The 22176-nt window shown below is 33.0% G+C and overlaps 2 protein-coding genes across 7 annotated transcripts in view; one reads left to right on the forward strand and one right to left on the reverse strand.

The window, feature by feature from the left end:
• The window catches only part of adgrf3b (adhesion G protein-coupled receptor F3b), a 671400-nt gene that overhangs the window by 482932 nt on the left and 166292 nt on the right, over positions 1–22176 (reverse strand). The gene's annotated exons all lie outside the window — the stretch shown is intronic.
• opn5 (opsin 5) overlaps positions 6766–22176 on the forward strand; it is a 57239-nt gene continuing 41828 nt past the window's right edge. The window contains exons 1-7 of one of the 6 annotated variants that reach the window (XM_087297459.1): positions 6766–6804; positions 12567–12641; positions 13797–13874; positions 15646–15742; positions 17186–17288; positions 17565–17683; positions 21203–21430. The gene's annotated coding sequence lies outside the window, so the exon portion shown is untranslated. 6 annotated transcript variants of the gene reach the window in all.

The raw sequence follows: 22176 nt of genomic DNA on the forward strand, positions 1-22176 counted from the left end.
TTTGGTACTTTACGTAATACCTAATTAGTTTACTTCTTATTTACTTGTTTTTCTTTACTTTATCACTTTGACTGTATTTACTTGTGTTTGTTCATTATTTCCTTTTTTTATAATTTTTTTTACTTGTTATTAGTTATTTTCTTTATTTACTTTGCATATACATATTTATTTATTGTATAAGACATTTACCTTATTTACTTGCTCTTTGTATATGTTACTTGCTGCTATTTTTTTTTTACCTAAAAATCTTGGTAAAACTTTATAATAACTACACACTATAAATCATTTATTAAGCATTAGCAAATAGTGAATTCATAATCTGTTAAGCATTAACTCTATATTAATAAGCGTTAGTAAGCAGTTTATAACTGCAGCTACAAATGCTCTATTCTTTATTTACACACATATTTAAAATGTGCTTAATAATTGTACTTTCATACTTTAATGATTTATTTTTCATTACTTAATTAAGTATCACATTATTTACAAACCATTTGTATTTAGGAGTAGTTGAGGGTTTTTATGATCATTCAGAATGAGTAAGTAAATGATTAATAAACTATTGAAATCAACATTTATATATCTTATTATTCAGGCATAAACTACTAGTTAACTAATATGTTAATAAATGCTTTATTAACTCAACTTTATGCAATTTTTTGACCTAATTTAAAGTAAGGACTATTTATGCTTTATAAATTCTTTATAAATGACAAATAAAGGCTCAGCTAAATTCAAAACAGGAAAAAAAAGACATTATTCATTCCTATTCATTTAAAGATACACAAATGAAACTGTACTTCAAATGAAAAAATAAATCTTTGCAACCTGATCTAAAATAAAATCACTGTAAAGTTTATAAAAAAAATTGCAAATGTTATTGTTTATTTGATTCTGAGCCTTTATTTGTCGTTTATAATGGAGTTATAAAGCATAAATAGTCCTCACTTTAGATTTGGTCACAAAACTGCATGAAATTTAGTTAATAGAGCATTTATTAACATATTAGTTAACTAGTAGTATATGCCTGAATAATAAGATATATAAATGTTGATTTCAATAGTTTAGTGGTTTGCAAGAAGCAAATGTATTTGGTTCATCAAAGATAGATGGATGGTGATGGATGGATGGATGAATATAGAAATATGTATATGGAAACACTCACCGGCCACTTTTAGTCCAACTGCTCATTAACACAAATTTCTAATCAGCCAATCACATGGCAGCAACTCAACGCATTTAGGCATGTAGACATGGTCAAGACGATCAGCTACAGTTCGAACCAAGCATGAGAATGGGGAAGAAAGATGATTTAAGGGACTTTGAGCGTGGCATGGCTGTTGGTGCCAGATGGGCTGGATTAAGCATTTCAGAAACTGCAGATCTACTGGAATTTTTGACGCACAACCATCTCTAGGGTTCACAGAGAAAGGCACAAATGCCTTGTTGATCAAAAGGCAACTGAAAGGCAACAGTAACTCCAAAAATCACTCGTTACCACCGACTGAGATATGCAGAAGAGCATCTCTGAACACACAACACATCCAACCTTGAGGCGGATGGGCTACAGCAGCAGATGACCACACCGACTGCCACTCCTGTTAGCTAAGAACAGGAGACTGAGGCTACAATTCACACAGGTTCAACAAAATGGGACAATAGAAGACCCGGATTGAGTGTTGATTTCTGCTGTGACATTCTGATGGTAGGGTTAGAATTTGTCATCAACAACATGAAAGCATGGATCCATCCTGCCTTGTAGCAACGGTTCAGGCTGATGGTGGTGCTGTAAAAGTGTGGGGGATATTTTTTGGCACACTTTGAGTACCATTACCAATTACCATTTGAGCATTGTGTCAACGCCTCAGCCTCCCTGAGTATTGTTGCTGACCATGTCCATCTCTTTATGACCACAGTGTACACATCGTATACTTCCAGCAGGATAATGCACCATGTCATAAAGCATGAATCATCTCAGACTGGTTTCTTAAATGTGACAATGAGTTCACTGTACTCAAATGGCCTCCACAGTCATCAGACTCAATCCAATAGAGCACCTTTGGGATGTGGTGGAACATGAGATTCTCATCATGGATGTGCACAGGGCTGGACTGGGGCAAAAAATCGGCCCTGGCATTTTGGGCCAGAGCGGCCCACTGCATTCAATCAAAATGCTATGTTTATGTGCGTGTCCAATGTGTTTATCAACTCCTATTTTATAAAAGACAAAAGCCATATATATTAAAGAAATAAATACAGATATTAATCTCAATTAAATTCCTGTATACTGTCCACAATTTTGTTATTTGTAAGTGTAAAAAATACACTTTTCATTCATTTATGTTCGTTTGCCTTAGTCCCCTATTTATCAGGGGTTTGCCACAGTGGAATGAACTGCCAACTATTCCAGCATTTGTTTTATGAAGCAGATGCCCTTCCAGCCACAACCCAGTATCGGAAAGCACCCATACGCCCTCATTCACACACACTCATACACTACAGCTAATTTAGCTTATTCAATACACTATTCAAGCAGCCTATATTAAAAAATAAACAACAAAAGCGGCCTGCTGACGCATGAGTAAATCATGTGCAGCTAACAAATCTGCTTAACTGCATGATGCTATCATGTCAACATGGATCAAAATCTCTGAGGAATATTTCCAGTACCTTGTGAATGTATGCTATGAAGGATTAAGGCAGTTCTGAAGGGGCAAAGGAGGCCCAACCAGTACTAGTAGGGTGAACCTAATAAAGTGGCCGGTGAGTGTATAAACATTAAGTATAGGGGAATTGATTGAAATAGAAATTATCTAAATTTAATAAGACTGAATTCCGTAGATCCCTCATACATTTTTAGAAATGGAGATATGCATCCATTTAATTTTTCACAATTTTAGTGTTTTACAATTGTGCTTAAAATTGAAATAATTAATTTGCAACCTTACATCTTTAATGATCAAACTTTGATCGGCAATTATTCCTTCGTTGACTCACAAATCCATTCATGTCTGGAGGTCACGTTTAATTGAGCCTTTTAGCTGTCTTATTGACAAGTGTTAATTCCACCAGAGAGCATGGGCATTTAGAGATGTTTCATTATTATAAACTCAGACTTGATGCAGAGGGCAGGAGCCTTTTGGCAAATCTCCAGTGTGGATTCCGACCCGAGAGCCATGCTGCGAGACGGACCCTTTTCCATCTGCTGAGCCGCTAAGAGCCAGTTCACTTCTGTGCAGCAGCTTGACAGATCATGCCAGAATACAGCAGTCCTGTTTACACCACATTCATCCATCACCGCACTAATGTCATAAAAGCAGACAGATGTCAGGAGCATGTGTCAATATTATGCCCTTTTCAAAGGCATCTGCAGCTCGCAGACTCCTCACTAATATAGAATTATACAAAGCTGGCTTTGTTTGTCACTGAGAAATTAGTTTGAAATAACTTACCACTCCGTATAGCAGAGCACATATAGACTAAATCAAAAGACCTAAAAATTCTCAGATTTGCTGAATTTATCACGTATGAGTTTGGGTAAAATCTGAGGTCTAACAGCATTTCTTAGCTATTTAAAACTACAATTAAATTAATTTTCAATAACTAAAAGACAATTGGTCTAACACTAACAAATGTTTTAATTTGGTCTGATAAAAATTTATTCCACCAAATAGCTAATATACTGGTTTCTTAAGTCTTTAAAGACATTGGTATTGTGTTTTTTATTACATACTTGTTTGAAAAGATGACACCTTTGTCAATTCATTCATTCATTTTTCAGCGGCTGAGTCTATTTATCAGTGGTCGCCACAGCGGAATGAACCGCCAACTCAACCAGCATATGTTTTACGCAGTGAATGCCCTTTACCGCATGTCTATGGACTGGGGGAAACCGAGCACCCGGAGGAAACACTCGTGAACATGGGGAGAACATGCAAACTCCATAAAGTAATGCCAACTGACCCAGCTAGGGTTCCTTCCACTGAGCCACCGTGCCGCCACCTTTGTCCTTTCATGCGAAAAAAGGCTTAATTACATTTTTTTTCTAATTTGTAAGAAATAAATAACATTTTATTCAAGCACACAACATTTTTTTCTTTTAGAGCATTTTTCTCTGAATCAGAAATTCTAAAATCTGACTTCCACTAAATTAGTAACCGACTACACAATCTGCTTAAGCAGACATCAATTGACTTGTTTAATTACAAATATTTTTGCTTGTATTTTGCTTGTTTGTTTGTCACTGAGAAATGAATTTGAAATAACTGTTACCACTCCGTACAGCAGAGCACATATAGACTAAATCAAAAGACCTAAAAATTCTCAGATTCAATTTACTTGTTTAATTACAAATATTTTTGCTTGTATCAGTCGTTAATAAAATCAACACCATAGGCTCATTTGGTCAAAGCTGTAATGTTTGTTGAAAATTGGCTTGAGTAATCTAGAGTTCTGGACAAGCGTGGACCTGATTTGTAGCTGACGTTTGCCATGGATCAAATGAAGGTAAGCAGAAATGTCTTAATTCATCCTTTTTTACATTTAATCTCACAACATGGTTTTAATTGTTCAATATTTGAAAGCATTTAGCTGCTTATTCTTTACAAGTGTGTCACCTATCATGTTTGCACTGCATTGATTACTCTGTGTTAACTGCATTGTAGTGGAACTTTTAAAATTCCTGTGCTTTGAAATGAGCTTTTTTGTACAATGTGTGATGTAATTTCAACTAAAATATAAAGACAGGGCGAGACAAAAAGGTACACTGTAAAAAATCCTGGTTGCCTTAAATTTTTAAGCTGAATCAAATTAACCTTAAGAGTCGATTGAACGTATATTATGTTAAACTGAATTAAACAGATTGCATTACATATGAAATGTACTTAGTTTAATAAGTTACAATGTCTTTGGGCTTGTGGGGGAAACCGGAGCACCTGGAGGAAACCCACGCCAACACGGGGAGAACATGCAAACTCCACATAGAAATGCCAACTGACCCAGCCGAGGCTCGAATTAGCAACCTTTATGGTGTGTAGCGAGAGGGCCACCCACTGCACCACCGTGCTGCCTGCATTGGGTTATTTTAATTAAATGTTAATTTATCCATTCTGGTAAAACTATCAAATTATTAACTATTAAAGTTCAAGTTTTGTGGTAATTCAGAGTAAAGTGTTAAAATTGTAGAGTAAGATAAAGATAAAATAACCCTCTTAGTGTTAGAAGCTGATTTGCCTCCTTGTTATACATATGTCTAACGCTAATACACTGTTTACTACTACATCCGGGAATTTATGCAGCAATATCCCTTTAGGATTTTTCCAGACAACTGTTTTTTTTTTTTTTTTGCCACAAGGAGCAATGAGATGAAGCAACTGGTGAGTAGAAGTACTGTACTTAAAATGTTTGTATATAGACATTTGACATCCAAATATATATATATATATATATATATATATATATATATATATATATATATATATATATATATATATATATATATATATATATATATAATTATATATATATATATATATATATATATATATATATATATATATATATATATATAAATTATATATATATTTATATATATATATATTTATATATTTATATATATATTTAAGTTAGTTTAAAATATTTTTTTAAAAAGTATAATTTTCCATCTTTATTTTGTTCTTACTAGCTATGTTACATTAAAACTAAAGGAATAAAGCTGTCTTAAAACTGCTCCTTTTGGTTAAAATATGAGAAAATATGGTTTGTGACTGTTTTGAATGGTTTTCCTCAAATATTAACCCAATAGTTAATAAAGTGCTGCCGATATTAAACAAGATATATTTTTGTGCAGTGTTGAAAATTTACCCTGAGTTTTAACACATAACACTGATGGTGTTCATGATCTTTTGTGGTGTTAATATTTTACACTAGAAGAGTTTACTAAATAACACTCTCTGAGTGTTGATAATGCTAACTCTTTCAAAACTTTTATTTTAACACTTTTATAGTGGTTCTCATATAAACTCTGAGGGAGTGTTAATTTTAACTCTTAAGGTTGTTAAATCTACTATCTAAAATTTGCAGTGTAGCACTACTATTAATTTTATAAGTATGTCTGGGTAAATAAACAACATACAGTTTAAAAAAACTACTTAAAATGTTTTATTTCAATTACATTTTAAATTCCAGACATTACACAAAATATAGAGATGAACAAGGAAGGTAGGAAGGTTATTATCTGTTTAATATAGATCGGTTACGAAGCGTTTGTATCATCATTAATTAAGAGTGCTGGTCAAACAGATATAAAAATCTTTTCATATTGGAGCTTAAATAAACTTTTTAACGCAAAACATTACGCATGCATATAAATACAGCTGTTCTGTGTCATTAGTTGACTGTTGAAATTCTACTTTTTTACCCAACTGGATGAGATATTAAATAAATAACCCAACAAAGATTAAAAATTACCCAACAAAGCATCAAACTCAACCATTGGGTTAAATAAATCAACGTTTTTTTAGAGTGTATGCATGCTTTTTGTGTCATTTTGACTTATTAACAGTTAAAAGCACACATTCTGACAATTGATCCTGCAAGTTTGTTCTTAAAATGTACTATTTGAATAACCTAAACCTTTTTCTGTTGAACACAAAATAAGTTATTTTGAAAAATGTAACCATTGACTTTCATAGTAATTGTTTCTCCTACTATGGAAATCAGTGGTTAAAGGTTTCTAACCTTTTTTCCAAACTTTTTGTGTTTACCATGCAAAGGAAACTCATAAAGGAACGAGACCACTTGAGGGTGAGTAAATAATGAGTACATTTTCATTTTTGTGTGACCTATCCATTCAACTTAGATCAAATGTAACATTATAATTTTGTCGTTTATTTTTAATGATGGGCTAATGGTCAATACATTTATTTATTTATTTTTTAAATGACAATATTGTAGTTTTTACTGTTACATTTTCATCAAAAGTGAGCTGGCGTAAGAGAACATAAAATGAAACCCCGCCAAAAATGAATAGAAGCGTGTGCATTTCTCCTTTTTGTGTCACTGAATTAGGATTTGTGTTCACGGGACCCATAGCCTGACGTCATCAGAAGGGCTGCCCGTTTGCTTTTGGCTGTGTATTGTATGTAGGCATTGTTTCCCATTCCAGGCTCCTGAGAAAGACATCAGGAAATGAATTGTGGTTGCATCATTGTGCCAAATGCTTAGTAAAAGGGTTGCTTCATTTAGCAAGTCAGCTGACAGCTCATGAACTGGAGTCTTGGCGGTTTCATAGAGTTGTTTTGTGCTTTTTCCTAGAAAGCCTTCTTGGAGCAAACTCGTGACGATCAATGGTGTCTATTAATTTGTGTGAAAGTTCTATGGTTGTGGCCACGTCAGTAGTGATGGATTCAGATGTTTGTTTGTTTTATCGTCTTGGATGTGTGGGAATGAACTCTTAAACCAGTCCAAATTCACATTTCTCAGAAATAGGAGTGGTTTTTGAAAAGTTTGAAAATTTGAAAAGTTTTCAACTAATAATAATGAAAACCTTTAAGTTATAATACAGTATTATTATTAGTGACACTTAAGACTGAAGTCAGCTTTGTCATCAGAGAATAGCACATTACTCTGTAACACTTTATAACAACAGGACATGAATAATGATGTACTAATATGTCAAACTAAATGTATTTTCATTATGAACTAATGATGATTTAAGGTATGCACTGACCATGAACTAACTTTAACTACAACATGAGTCACGCGAGTTTATATCTTGCTACTTTAATTACTTGTTCATGTTTATTAATGTATTATTGAACTCGTTTTCTCAGGTTAAATGTAGCTAACATGAACTCATGATCTGTTAATTTCATGACTTTACTTGGAGAGGCGCATTATCATTAACTCATTCTTAACTAATCATGATCTCTTTTGTTTACAATCAGAGATGCTTAAACTAGGGCTTGCTGGCCAAAGTTGGCTCCTAATAACCTTTAATTTGGCCCGGCATCCAATCTGAGAGGGGGTAAAATGATGGGAATGGGTTAGATCAGGGGTGCTCAATCCTATTCCTGGAGATCTACCCTCCTGCAGATTTCAGTTGCTACCCATATCAAACACACCTGAACCAATTAATTAGGACCTGAACACCACTTGATAATTACAGGCAGGTGTGTTTGATATGCGTAGCAACTGAAATCTGGAGGAAGGTAGATCTCCAGGAACAAGATTGTCAATTCAAATGTAATGTAACACTTTGTTCGATGTTTTATTGTTAAAAGCTAAATGAAATTAAATGTTTCAATTAAATGGTGTAAATTAATCTGGTTTTGTTTAAATATACATACTGTCATCATAGAGGACAAAGCAAAGACTTTGGTGAGCAAAACAAAGGCAGATTCTGCTTGACTAGTGTATTCAGCTCTGGACTTCAGTGTGTTACCAATGTGATTGTTTATGGTTTTATTGCATTAAGTGTTCATTTAAAAAGTCATTCTGTATTAGTTAATACAATTTAAAGTAATGTCTTCTATTCATTTAGCAATATTAGGAAATAAACTATCCATGGCAAATTTAATGTAATTCAGTTCAGTATATTTACCTTCAGCCTATGGCTCGCAATGAAATTTGTTTTTTGTTTTTGACACTTTATAAGGAAAAGTTTGGGCAGCCCTGGTTTAAACTGTTCGTTTTGATGTAGACAAACATGTTTCTATTGTTTCTCAATGTAAGCGCACTAAATAGACGTGTGTTTAAACACAGTACATATTAGTACATCATTACTCATGCACTGTTATTGCAAAGTGTTAGCCAATAATAGAAAACAGGCTCTGTCAAAGCAATATTAATGTGAAGTGTGGGTCACACTTTATTTTGAATAATATTTGTCTATTTAAGTTACACTGCATCTACATGCAAACTAATTCTCACTAGATTATAAGTAGACCAACACGATCTCATGGCAATTTGTAACTTTTTCATTTAGTGGCTAATTCGTATGAATACGATCTAATTTGTACATTTTAGTACGATTTGCTCATCCCCCTATGATGGTTGGGTTTAGGGGTGGGGTTGGGTGCCACGCCTGCTTTTTAAAATCGTACAATTTCTTACGACTGAACTCGTATGAATTCGTACGAATTAGCCACTAAACTGGCAAAACGTAAAATACTTACGTTTTCTCGTCAGATCAGGCTGAGTAGACTGTTAGGTGAGGGTTAGGGTTGGTTTAAGTTGACATGTACTTGCAAAGTGTCTTATAGTCAGTTAAATGTCTATTGAAGGAGCAGTATCAACAGATTTTAAGCTGACAGTCTACTAATACTCAAATGGACCATCAAAATAAAGTGTTACAGAAGACTGCTTATCATACTCTTGCCTACTGTGATTTCTGACTACATTATTGTTTATTCTTTTTTAAGCTTCATCTTAAGCACATTTATCCATATGTATGTATGTAATGCTTGTATAGTCCTTTTGGAATTAAGGAGGTAATCGTTTATGAATTTTCTTAACTAGCTACAAAAGAGTTTGATCATACATCTTACATCTAACTTAGACAATTTTATTCCACCAGCAATTTTATTTTATTTTATTTTTAGAGAAATGGCACAGGCTTCTCCCAAAAGATAGTAAGACAATGTAGAAGAGGCATCATTGTGTATAAAAAAAACCTGTCTTTTATTTACATCTGAACAAAAACTTTTAAATGTGCTGTATGTAAGTTTTTGATTCTTCTAAAGCGTATAAATACTGTAATATATTTGCAGATATTTAAGAAACATGCTAAGTGAACATTCTTGTTTATCTGAGAAACAATGCTGAAGTCAGATATTCTGCTTTGAAAATGTGAGTTACATGCCAGAACGCTCTTTGTTTTGGTTCTTTGGTCCCTCCCACTGCCAGTTAAGCCAATTATATTTCAGCACCCACCCACCCCCCTCCCTTGGTGGAAAACTGCGTATTTCATTCATTCAGTCAGGAAGGCGCTTAAAGTATTCATACGCGACCTACGGTGGACATTAGCAGCCTCCGAAATGAGATACAGATTCAGAATTCCACTCGAGGTGGTTATTAATTAGCAAATAAAATAAATATTACGAACGTAAACATTAGGTGAGCAGGCTGCCTTGTGTCCTAACAGCACGGGTCCATTGAAACTTTGTATCCTAAAGTGACGAGATTTGCGGTGATAAGCAATTTGTCTGTTTGCACCAGAGGAAACATGAAAGAAATTTAAATACAGCCATTCAGAAGCACAGAATAAGTGCACTTACTGCACTCCAACAAAATGGTAAGGTTTAGAATCTATTTAAAACACATTAAACCTCTTTAACATTATTAAATGTACATGCTAAATCACTGATATGTGTTGGCTTGCACTGAGTCACAGTTCTAAAGTTTAATATCGAACGGTTTATTTTATTTTCAAGATCTGAAGTGAACTATATGCTGCTGCTTTCAGTAGTATGGCAATACATGTCATGTAAAATGGCATTCAAACTCACATTGTTAGCATTTAACACTGAATAAAGCACATAAGGTGTACAATTGTCAGTTTATCCCATTGTTCAGCTGCATGAAATAGAAACCGTTTCTAATATATCAATTTCTGGTGTTGGTTGGAACAAAAATTCCTTTTAATATGGAGAATATTCCTTCTAATCGCGTATGGTTGCTTTTATTCAGAACACGACTTAAATCAGCGTTTAGCCTCAATAGTTAGGCACACTTCTGTTGATGTCGTCAATCTGGCAACCTGCACTTGCGTTTGTTTTGAACCAGGGGTGCAATGCTTATTTAACCACTGGGTTTCAAACTTACATACGGCATCTTTAAGTCAGAAAAGGTACTGGTGATTTATTCTCAGTTTTTTCTAATGTAATTTACAGCACAATTTTAAGCAACATATTCCTTCAAACTAGTAAAATCGTCAATGATGATCACTTATTAAAGCTTTAACATCAATCACAGGAAAAATCAAGGTCCGATGATGCCATTAAAACATACAAAAAAAAAAAAAAAAAACGAGTCACAAAATTCAGAAAACTGTTTATTTACAGATATATATATATATTATATATATATATATATATATATATATATATATATATATATATATATATATATATATATATATATATATATATATATATATATATAGTTACATCAATGTAAGGTTCTAAAATACTCAAATCAAAATTTTATGTCCACATATTTGGTAAGTAGTAGTAATACTAACAACAACACATAAGTTGGTAAGTAGCTATGAAATAGCAGGGATAATCTATTGTATGTCCACAGTTGTTATTGCAGAATAAAGCCCTTTAGGCTGCTTCACTGGCTGACTGTATATTATCCCTGACTAATGAAAATGGAGTGATTTGATCCAAATAAACTGCTCAAGGACATTAAAAATCAAATGCAGACTAATATCAAATCCGCAGACAGTGGCTATTTAGCACTAAAAGGGTTAAAGGGATACCCCCAAAAATGAAAATCTGCCAATTTAAGGTTTAGGTGATTTATTTTCTTCATTAGAATATTAAAGAAGACTTTTAGATGATTTTCAGTTTCTTCCACTGATGATTTTCTTTGCTTATTAATATTGTTTGACTCTCAAAGCACAGTTTAGTCTTTGACTTGTGTTTTATGAATCACCAAGGATCACATTTTTAGTTAAAAAACATTCTTTAATATTCTGCTGAAGGAAAGTGACCTACATCTTGGACAGCCTGTGGCGATCTAAAATACCTTATTATGCCGTTATCTTCTTTTTTTTTTTGCCTGGTTGTTTGTGCTGCACTTTTCATTTTTGCTACCTGCGTTTTGGGGACTGCTTCATTTATCAGTTAATTATTCTGCAGAGGATTCTTTATAATATGCATTTTAATTTGGTAGGAAAGTGAATATTTAACAGTTGTTAATGCAGTTGTGTTAATACATTTTATATTACCCACATGAAAATTAGGTGATGAGTTTAATTAAACAATTGACCCTTAATATCAGGGGTGCCCAAACTTTTCTTATGAAGGGCCAAAAACTAAACTAGATTGAGTCTAGTGGGCCGAAGATAAATATAGCTGCCATTGCTACTTCCTATTTATTTATTAATACTAAAAAAATAATTCGAAAACGAAGCTTTGTATGAACTAATAAAGTATACATTTTTTTAACATTTTTAGAATGAACTTATTACAGTAAAAACAATCTCATTTATAACAGAATGGAGTTACACTAGTCAAGCTGCAGCTGATTTTGCCTTGATTTGCTCGCAGATGTGATCTGTCAAATTAAAGTAATTACATTTTTACAAAGTATTTATTTATGTATTTACAATTAACATTTAAATAAAGCATTTCTTTTCAGTTGGCTTTTTTTGTAGCTCAGCAATAAAACAAACTAACCAAAAAGATCATTTTAAACTAGAAATCACTCTTAAAATAATCCAATTGTCCTCCTTTTACTTTAATGAAATTGAATAGTCTGTATATATATATTTAAAAAAAACTTTACATAATTGTGTTTTTTATGTTATACAGTTTCAATGTCTTTTTTCCCTCCAGGTTTAAATGAAGACATACTCTCATGCTGATCTCAGACATTTTTTTACTTCTGTTCTCAAGGCTAGAGCTCCAGATGTACAGTAAGTCATTCTGAACATTCTTTGCTAATCACATAATGCACAGTTAACACTCAAGATGTTAAATTACAGTTAATCAAGAAAATTGAATCATGCTTAATATAGCTGGATTCGCTAGTCCTACCATTTAATTTTTTTGTCAGTGTTTCCTCTTCTAGTACAGTTAGTCATATGTAACATAACTCTAATATATCAATCTACATTATCCTGTAAGCAATTGCATTATCATCATTTTGTGGCACCAGATGAGAAATGCTACAGCATATTTTAGTTTCATAATTAATCAGAACTAAGGCTGTCCTAAATCTACCTTTTTTTGAATGTCACGATGTTACCCTACAAATACATTCACATCATGTGTGATATTTATGTGTGAATCTGCTAATGCATTTCTCTGATGTGCTGCCAACACTTCATTGCTTTTCTGCACAAGCTACTATTAAGGGTGCAAATGGACCTTGTTTGGCTCTGCTTTTGACATTTTAAACTGAAATTTTAAGTCACACCAAACTTTTACTTACACTTTTTTTAGAACAATATGGTTGTTCAAATTGGAAATTTATGGACATCCAAGAGAGAAACAAAATTAGGCAACAAAATTGAAAATAGTGTGGATATATACAAACGTGTAAATATTTAATCAGATAATGTAGAATTTTTAAACCACAGTTTATGACTCCTATGAACAAATATACCCTCACCGGCCACTTTATTAACTCCAACTGTTAAATAAAGCAAATTTCTAATCCGCCAATCACATGACAGCAACTCAATGCATGTAGGCACAATCACCAAATCCGTACTTTGGGAGGTGGTGGAACGGGAAATTCGCATCACGGATGTGCAGCCGACAAATCTGCAGCAACTGCGTGATGCTATCATTTCCTGTACCTTGTTGAATCTATGCCACAAAGTATTAAGGCAAAAGGAGGTCCCACCCGGTACTAGTAAGGTGTACCTAATAAAGTGGCCGTTGAGTGTAAATTAAGAAGAGACTTTACAGTTGTAGATAGTAGTTTGGGAATAGTCATTCTTTTTACTTCAGTGAAATTCTTTATCGATTCATGTTTTTATTGATGAACGTCATCTAGATGTTGCTGTTCAGGTATCAGCTGTATCAGGTCAGATGTTTTCGTGTTTCCTGTCATCTCAGCTTTTCAATCTAATACACCAGATGAGTATAACAGCAAGGACAGGAAGTCCAGCATGTGCAGATTCACACATTTAAAAGGTGAAAAATCTTTACTTTTTTTAACCTGATGACCAGGCCATTGCTGATGTATTTATATGAAAGACTGTAGAAGGGAAAGGTACTGCATGCTGATATTTTCTTCACTGCTAGATTCTCACTTAGACAATTGTAGCTCATAGCTGCTATCAAACTGTAAAAACAATAAATAAATAAATCAGTTAGTAAAACTAAAATAAATGTTGGCTGCATTAAAATATGCATTATGCATATATATATATATATATATATATATATATATATATATATATATATATATATATATATATATATATATATATATATATATATATATATATATATATATATGTATATATATATATGTATATATATATATATATGTATATATATATATATATATATATATATATATATATATGTATATATATATGTATATATATATGTATATATATATATATATATATATATATATATATATATATATATATATATATATGTATATATATATATATATATATATATATATATATATATATATATATATATGTATATATATATATATATATATATATATATGTATATATATATATATATATATATATATATATATATATATATATATATGTATATATATGTATATATATGTATATGTATATATATATATATATATATGTATATATATATATGTATATATATATATATATATATGTATATATATATATATATATATATATATATATATATATATATATATATATATATATATATATATATATATATATATATGTGTATATATATATATATATATATATATATATATATATATATATATATATATATATATATATATATGTATATATATATATATATATATATATATATATATATATATATATATATATATATATTATAAGCTCAGAAATAACAGAATGAGTCAGTTTTGTTATTTTATATTGTGATGTACAAAAATGAAAAACGAGCCTGTTAAAAACACCAATCCACTAAAGACTAAAGAGACTTTATTGTCATTGCAGTGATGCAAGCAATAACAACAGCAGCAATAAGAAATGCATAGAAATAGACAAAACAATAAACAAAGATAATTGCAAAGAATGATATATAATTATATAACATAATAACTATATAATAATAAATAATACATATAGTGAAATAACTGTGAAGTGCATGTGTATGTACAGTAGCTGGTGTGCAAACAGAATGGTAAAGTATTGCACAAGTTAATAAAAATAATTGAGTTTGAGTAATTATCAGCAACATGGGGAAGAGGGGCAAACGCGAAAAAAATCATAGAACATGTCCTGTCCTTGTTTAAAGCACATTGCACAGCAGCTAAGCAAGAATTTTGTGCTGTTGTGAAGAAGTTTAAACGTTAGCCTCACTAATTTACATACTAATTTACAACAAAAAAATATATTTTCCAGATTTATGGAGGTTACTTGAAAGTGATGCATGTTATTCATCTTTTCCTCTTCTTGGCTTCAGACTGCTGTTGTCTTTTTCAGGGCAGAGCTGCAACTTGCACCAGACTGCTGTTGTCTTTTCCCGGGCATAAAGCTGCAACTTGTCAGCTCTATGCCAGAGAAAAGACAACAGCAGTATGGAGCTAAGATAAGCAGACCGGGCTGGTATATGGAAAAAATGACTTAAAATGTTTGTTTTTGCAACCATCATTAAATGATTTTTTAAATGTATTTAACAACATTTTGTCAATATAAACTTTATTTACACTCAGTTTATGTGATATTATTAAACAAACATTTTTTTTTTTCAGCAGCCGAGATGGTGCCCCCCTCCGGAGTTTAGGTCCTACGCAGCCTGTGTACTCTGCGTATAGGGAACGGCGGTACTGATTAGGTCACACCCAGCAGGCATTGTACCCCAACATCATGGGATTCTACATTCTGTTTGGAAATGAAAATTGGGTTAACGTCAGAACCCAACATCAGGTCGACGTCAATGTCTAACGTCTGACAGATGTTGCATTTAGTTGCTTTCCAACGCGACCTAAAAACAAAAGAATATCAGTCTAATGACGTTACACGTTGACGTTGTTGTGTAGACATTACAACATTTTGGATTTTGGTTGCCATACCTGATGAGTAAATATCAGTATTTAACGTCAATATGTTGTTGGTTTAAGACAGGGGTGTCCAAACTCGGTCCTAGAGTGCCGGTGTCCTGCATAGTTTAGCTCCAACTTAATTCAACACACCTGCCTGGAAATCTAGTATACCTAGAAAGAGCTTGATTAGCTGTTTCAGGTGTGTTTAATTGGGGTTGAAACTAAAATATGCAGGACACCGGCCCTCCAGGACCGAGTTTGGACACCCCTGGTTTAAGATGTTGGCTTGATCTTGGATTTTGGTCACTTTCCAACACAACCTGAAATCAATAAACATTGTTGGATGTCAAAATAAATTTGTCCTTAGATGCTGGTGACCTAAATCTAACCTAACATTAATGTATTAAGATGCTGTGTGTCTACTGGGCAGGTAGTCATGGTTACATGGTTACTTAAATTTTTGATTTCGTATCTCAAAACAATCTTTCTGACTTATGAATTGCATTATGAGTCATTGATCTTGGCTCTGTCTTAATGTTGAAAATTCAACATTTTCAGTTTAACACAGTTTGGGGCTGCTGCATGGTGGCGCAGAGGGTAGCACAATTGCCTCACAGTAAGAAGGTCGCTGGTTTGAGTCTCGGCTTGGTCAGTTGGTGTTTCTGTGTGGAGTTTGCATGTTCTCCTCGTGTTCGCGTGCATTTACTCTGGGTGCTCGGGTACAGGTGAAGTGGGTAAGCTAAATTGTCCGTATAGTGTATGAGTGTGACTGAGTGTTTGAATGTTTCCTAGTGATGGGTTGTAGCTGGAAGGGCATCCGCTGCGTAAAACATATGCTGGATAAGTTGGCAGTTCATTCTGTTGTTGTGACCCCAGATTAATAAATGGACTAAGCCGAAAATAAAATAAATTAATGATTTATGAAGTTTGTAATATAACAGAAAAAGGGTTCACAGATTCACAGGCACAGTGGGCGATTACTCAGGGAAGCATTTTGCTTTACTTTCGTCTGCGATCTGGCGACATGAACACCATTTTCGGTACGTTTGCCCAGAGCACCAGTTAAGCTTGCGCCATTACTGCACAGATTGATTAAAATGTTTTTGTAACGTGATTTACAAGCAACGTTCCAGACAATATATCACTTCAAACTATTACAAATGTCAATAACAGCTAGCTATCTAGCAAAAATAATTTTCACTGCTAGATACTGTTTTGTCAATTTAAATTTGTTTTCTTTTTAATTTAGACAGATTTGCATTTGATAACACATACAGAAGTACACAGTGTGTGCTTCATTTGTAACCTACACGTGGCTGTGCTTGCTGACACCTTGGATTTAGCCCTGCCAAGTAAGGAAAACATTCTTAGTAAGCCGTTAAATGCATTTCTGCATCCAACTGTGATAGGGAATTTTCATCCAGATAATCAAAACTGTCAGACCTCTGAAGTGGGCAAAATAAGCATCTTCCTATACAAGGTCTTTCTGATCCTCTACATATTTTCATTCCCTTATGATGCAACACTGCCTCCCTTAAAAAAATAAGACTTCAATCATTAAAAATGCTAATATGCTTTCATTTTATGTGGATGTAATTGACATGTTTCTTTCATTTATGCGCATGTAGGTGAGATACTGACACAAACACTCCAGTCTGATTATGTTGATCTGAAGCACAAACATTAGTGCTAGAGATGTTTACCAAATCCTCTTAACCTTCAGCCGCTGAATCAACTTGCATAACGGGTACGAAGCCAATATTCCTTAATCCTGTGTAAAGCTACAATGTTTATATTTAAAAAATTTCATTTCCATAGTGTTGTGGTTATCAGGCGAACACAGCATTAGATTAATGGAAGAGCTTCACACCTAAGTTGATTTCCAAGGGTTTATGGCTCTCGGTAAGGAAATAAAAACACTGCTGATAATATATGAATATAAATATGAGTCAAATTATTTTCTTTCCAGGCTCATGCCAGAATGTCTGCTTTAAAGGGTATGAATATACATGAGAATAGGTTGGTTCTGTGTTTCCCCATGTGAATTATACGATTCAGCCTTTTTTCCTTATGTATACAATTATGTAAAATGCAATTTGCATGCATTAGCATTCATTTTAGTTTTTAACCATACTCTGCAGACAAGCTTACCTTTAAATAAAGGGTTCAGATCCAAAACTTTCAAGTGCAATCTGAAATTTCTTCTAAAACAAGCATTTGTTTTCATCCTCCTGTATGTAGGTTTAGTAATTTCACATTAATGGCAATGGATAGGTTCTTATCATTGCTTTTAAAGTAAAATAACTGAACATGAACATAGCAGGCTGAGAAAAATGCTAATTTTAGAAAAACAAAGGTTCAAGACACTCTGGAGTATTTTATTTTTGAAATTTAAAAAACATTGTGTGTTGAGCATAAGGTAAGACACTGTTAGCACCTGTCAGCTTTGATTGTGGGGAAAACTGGATAGTTTTGAGCTTTTGTCAGCTAATTTCATCTTCCAGGTTTAAAATACATTTTTGGGGCGGGATCAAAATCGGTGATGTAGCTTGAATCTGTTAGTGTAGTGATGACGCATCGTTTTCTCATTATTATTCATTGCGGAGTTTCCTATCCTATGAGAAAAGCCTGCCTCTTAATTATGAGAGCATGTGCTTTCAGAAAGCAAGGCAGACCTGCCAAGATGTGAGTCCCAATGACTGGGTGAGATGTTGTCTGCACACAGCACAGGTTGTATGTGTTTGTTTTCATGATCCATGGGGTTTCTTGCATGTTTTTTCCCTGTGATTCTGTCAGGGCTGGTACAGCAAAGCTTTCGGTTTGCAGCAAAAAAATTTTTGTCAGGAGAGCTGTGTGAGAATTGGAAAATGGTGAACTTTGTCTTTTATCAGTTGAGTTTGTTACCATTCAGACACATTGCCTATATCCGGGCTGCTGTGTTCGTCTATGCTTAAAATCTTCCAGATTACCAGCATGGCTAATAGTTGGAATAGACTGGGCAGGAGACCTGCTGCATTGCTATCCACTGTGTCTGCATTCAGACCTGTTGATTGAGGAGGAGAGAATCCATCCTCATGTATAGTGTTGATATGAACACGAATATCTTTATAATGATAGAACAAATTGTGGTTATGTGTATAAGAAATTACAAATAACAAATGTAGCAGGACATTAAATATTACTGTTTATTTCTTTGCATTTTAACTTTGTAGACTATAAAATCTTGCGTCTCCACACAGTTTGTGTCTCATTTTGTGAGCTAACTGACAACAGTTGTTCACTCCCCTCTTTTCCCCCTGCTCTTCCCTCTGATCTCAAAGCTTCACGACCATTATGAAGCTATTTTTTGAAAAATAAATAAATAAAAAATCAGCGGTAGACTTGAACCAAAAGAGGGGGGTTTCATAACCCTTTAAAGGTTTCTGCATCTGAACTCTTTAAATATTAAGTCATTTTTTTAGCTAACAAGCATTTGGCATGAAATAGAAAAAAAAGAAAAAAAAAATTTTTTTTTTTGTTCTAAGACCATTTTTGGCTGAACACGCAGAAAGAGCAAAGGTTGTGTGAATTTGTGCAAAGTTTAACTAAAATAGGAAGGACAGCAACTGTGCTTGCATACGTGACAGGGGAACCGCATCTGTGACCTCCATCCCTTGAGCTTGTGCTGAAATATGCATCATAGTGTGCGGCCAATTGTTGTTTCCGCTTCTTCAGCAGCTGGATGGACAAGTCTGTGATGCGCAAGATTTTATGACTAAAGTGATACAGAACACTCTTATTGGTCTGTCATGCTTAAGCACATGCTGTTTTATGCTTTTATGACTGTCTTTTTTCCCAGTCACAAGAAGAAAATAAAACGATTAAAAAATATTTATGCGTCCATGCGTAACAATCCCTGAAATAGCAGAATTTCCATGATTACGAGAATACCTAAATTTAATACCTAAAAGAGTTTTTATCTAAATTTAAAATAATTTCTTGATCATTTATACAACAGTTGTTTTTCTATTCAGGCATGAGTTATTCCCTGTTCATCATACCTTTATGTACAAAAATAATGGTAATAAAAAGGTCAGAATAACTTTTGAAGTTTGTTTTGAGGAAGTGAAATGGTTGACCTGCTACTGGTCTGTTTAAATGTTTTGTGTGTGTGTTTATATATAGTATACTGCTGAAGTTTTAAAGGTTACATTTATGATGAAGAGTGGAGCTTGTGTTTACATTAAGACATTATAAATAGTATAATGTATCAAATGTTGGAGTTATGGTGGCGTAGTGGATGGCATGATCGTCTCATAGCAAGAAGGTCACTGATTCGAGCCTCGGCTTGGTCAGTTGGCATTTCTGTGAGTATTTTGCATTTTTTCCCCTCCCACAATTCAAAGACATGTGATATGTGAATTGAATAAACTAAAACTGAAATGGATTCGAATCATTATTATTAATATTATTATTACTATTATTATTATTTCTTTATTTTTGATTTTTATTCCTATTATTCCAGAAAATAAAACAGATTACATAAAACATAGTGGTTCTCTTTTTATATATTTATTTAGTTATTTATTAATAAAGCTACATGTAAAAAAATGTAGTCTATTTAATTATGGGGAATATATGTTATAGGCAATTATAATTGTATTTATATATAAAAGTATTATAATATAATAATATAAAACTGATTATAATATTAAAGTACACAAAAAATATGTTAGCAAAATTGTTGCAAACAATTCATGTGTTGAATTTAAACAAATGACATTTTTGTCCAACTTTAATTGTTTAATAGTTTTAACAGCTCAAATAAATTGTTTACAACCACTTAAAAAGTTAAGTAAATTCAAGGAATCGAATCATCTTTGAATTTTTTACAATGTAATCTAACGAACAATGTCTGCTTAGTATGACATTTTAATTAATTTTTTTTTTTTTACATTAATGATATTAATAGACCGATTATTTGGACGCTGTAATGTTTTGTACATTTCTGCCTCTCCATGGTGTGAAAATCATGCAGTAAGTGTGCTAGTTGCCACATTAATTCATAAACACTGTGGATCACAAAAAGTGGGCGGGGTTTTACCGAATAGACCTGTCAGCACTTAAGCCAATGGCAGAGAACACCGTACATGATCGAGTGGATTTCTAAGCCGCCACTTACTTTGACCGCTCACTCTGTCTCTCCATCACAATAAACTCAAATCCACGGTTCTTATAAATTATCTCTTATTGTTTTTATGTTTGTTCATCCTTTGTTTTTGTTCAGTGGTATTCCTAAGGACTGTATCGAAAACAGTCATCACTGTCAAAGTGAGAGAGGAGCCAGACAGAGTCCCTCAGCTGAAGCGTTTAGTAACAACGAGGAAACAGCACCGGTACAGTGTGTTTTTCACAAAGGTGGATTATGGAGAAGTTGCCTATTCAATTCTAAAACAATTTCCAGACTAGATGGACGTGCACAAATCTGTCGGGATGCTTGAAGAGTCATAGCGAGGTAAGCGTTTCTTTTACAGTGAACAGTAGTGGCAGCAGTATGCGCTTTTTCCATCAGCGTTGTTTTATAGCGTCTGTTTTGGTGATTAGAGTTGTTTACGAGCAGTGTGTGTTTGACCACTGGATGCTGTTGTGAAGCGAACGCTTACAAAAAGTAAAGACCGCAAATTTATCATTAATATTATTGTTGTTGTTAAAGTCTATGAAGGAATATTACATTTTTATACAATACAATGTTGTTATTATAGTTCACAGAGTCTTTGTTGTATTTTATTGATGAAATTGTAATGTTAGTTAATGTATTTTATAACAAACAATGATCAATATACCTGTTAATGCAAATAAATCATTGATTTAATCGCTGTTGTTTAACTTAATAATGGAATATAATATATATTTTTTAATGCTAATTATTATACCTTACTGTGTCATTGGAATTTTTGTTGTATTTTACTGATGGAATTGTAAATAACGGGTGAATGCTTATTAATAAAGGATATCATTGATGGAGGGGATTAAAACAATAAAATAAAAATAACAATAAGATGACTGACATCCCTAGAAACAACAAATTGCTGTCATATGTTAGCATACCACAGTTATGGTCCATTAGTTAATGTTAGTTAATGTGTTTTATTAATCTATTATACTTTACAGTGCCACTGGAATTTTTGTATTTTACTGATAAAATTGTAAATAACAGTTGAATGCTTATTAATAAAAGATGATATTAACGAAGGGGATTTA

Source organism: Danio rerio, chromosome 20 (assembly GCF_052040795.2).
Source record: "Danio rerio strain M-AB ecotype USA chromosome 20, GRCz13ab, whole genome shotgun sequence".
NCBI lineage: Eukaryota > Metazoa > Chordata > Actinopteri > Cypriniformes > Danionidae > Danio > Danio rerio.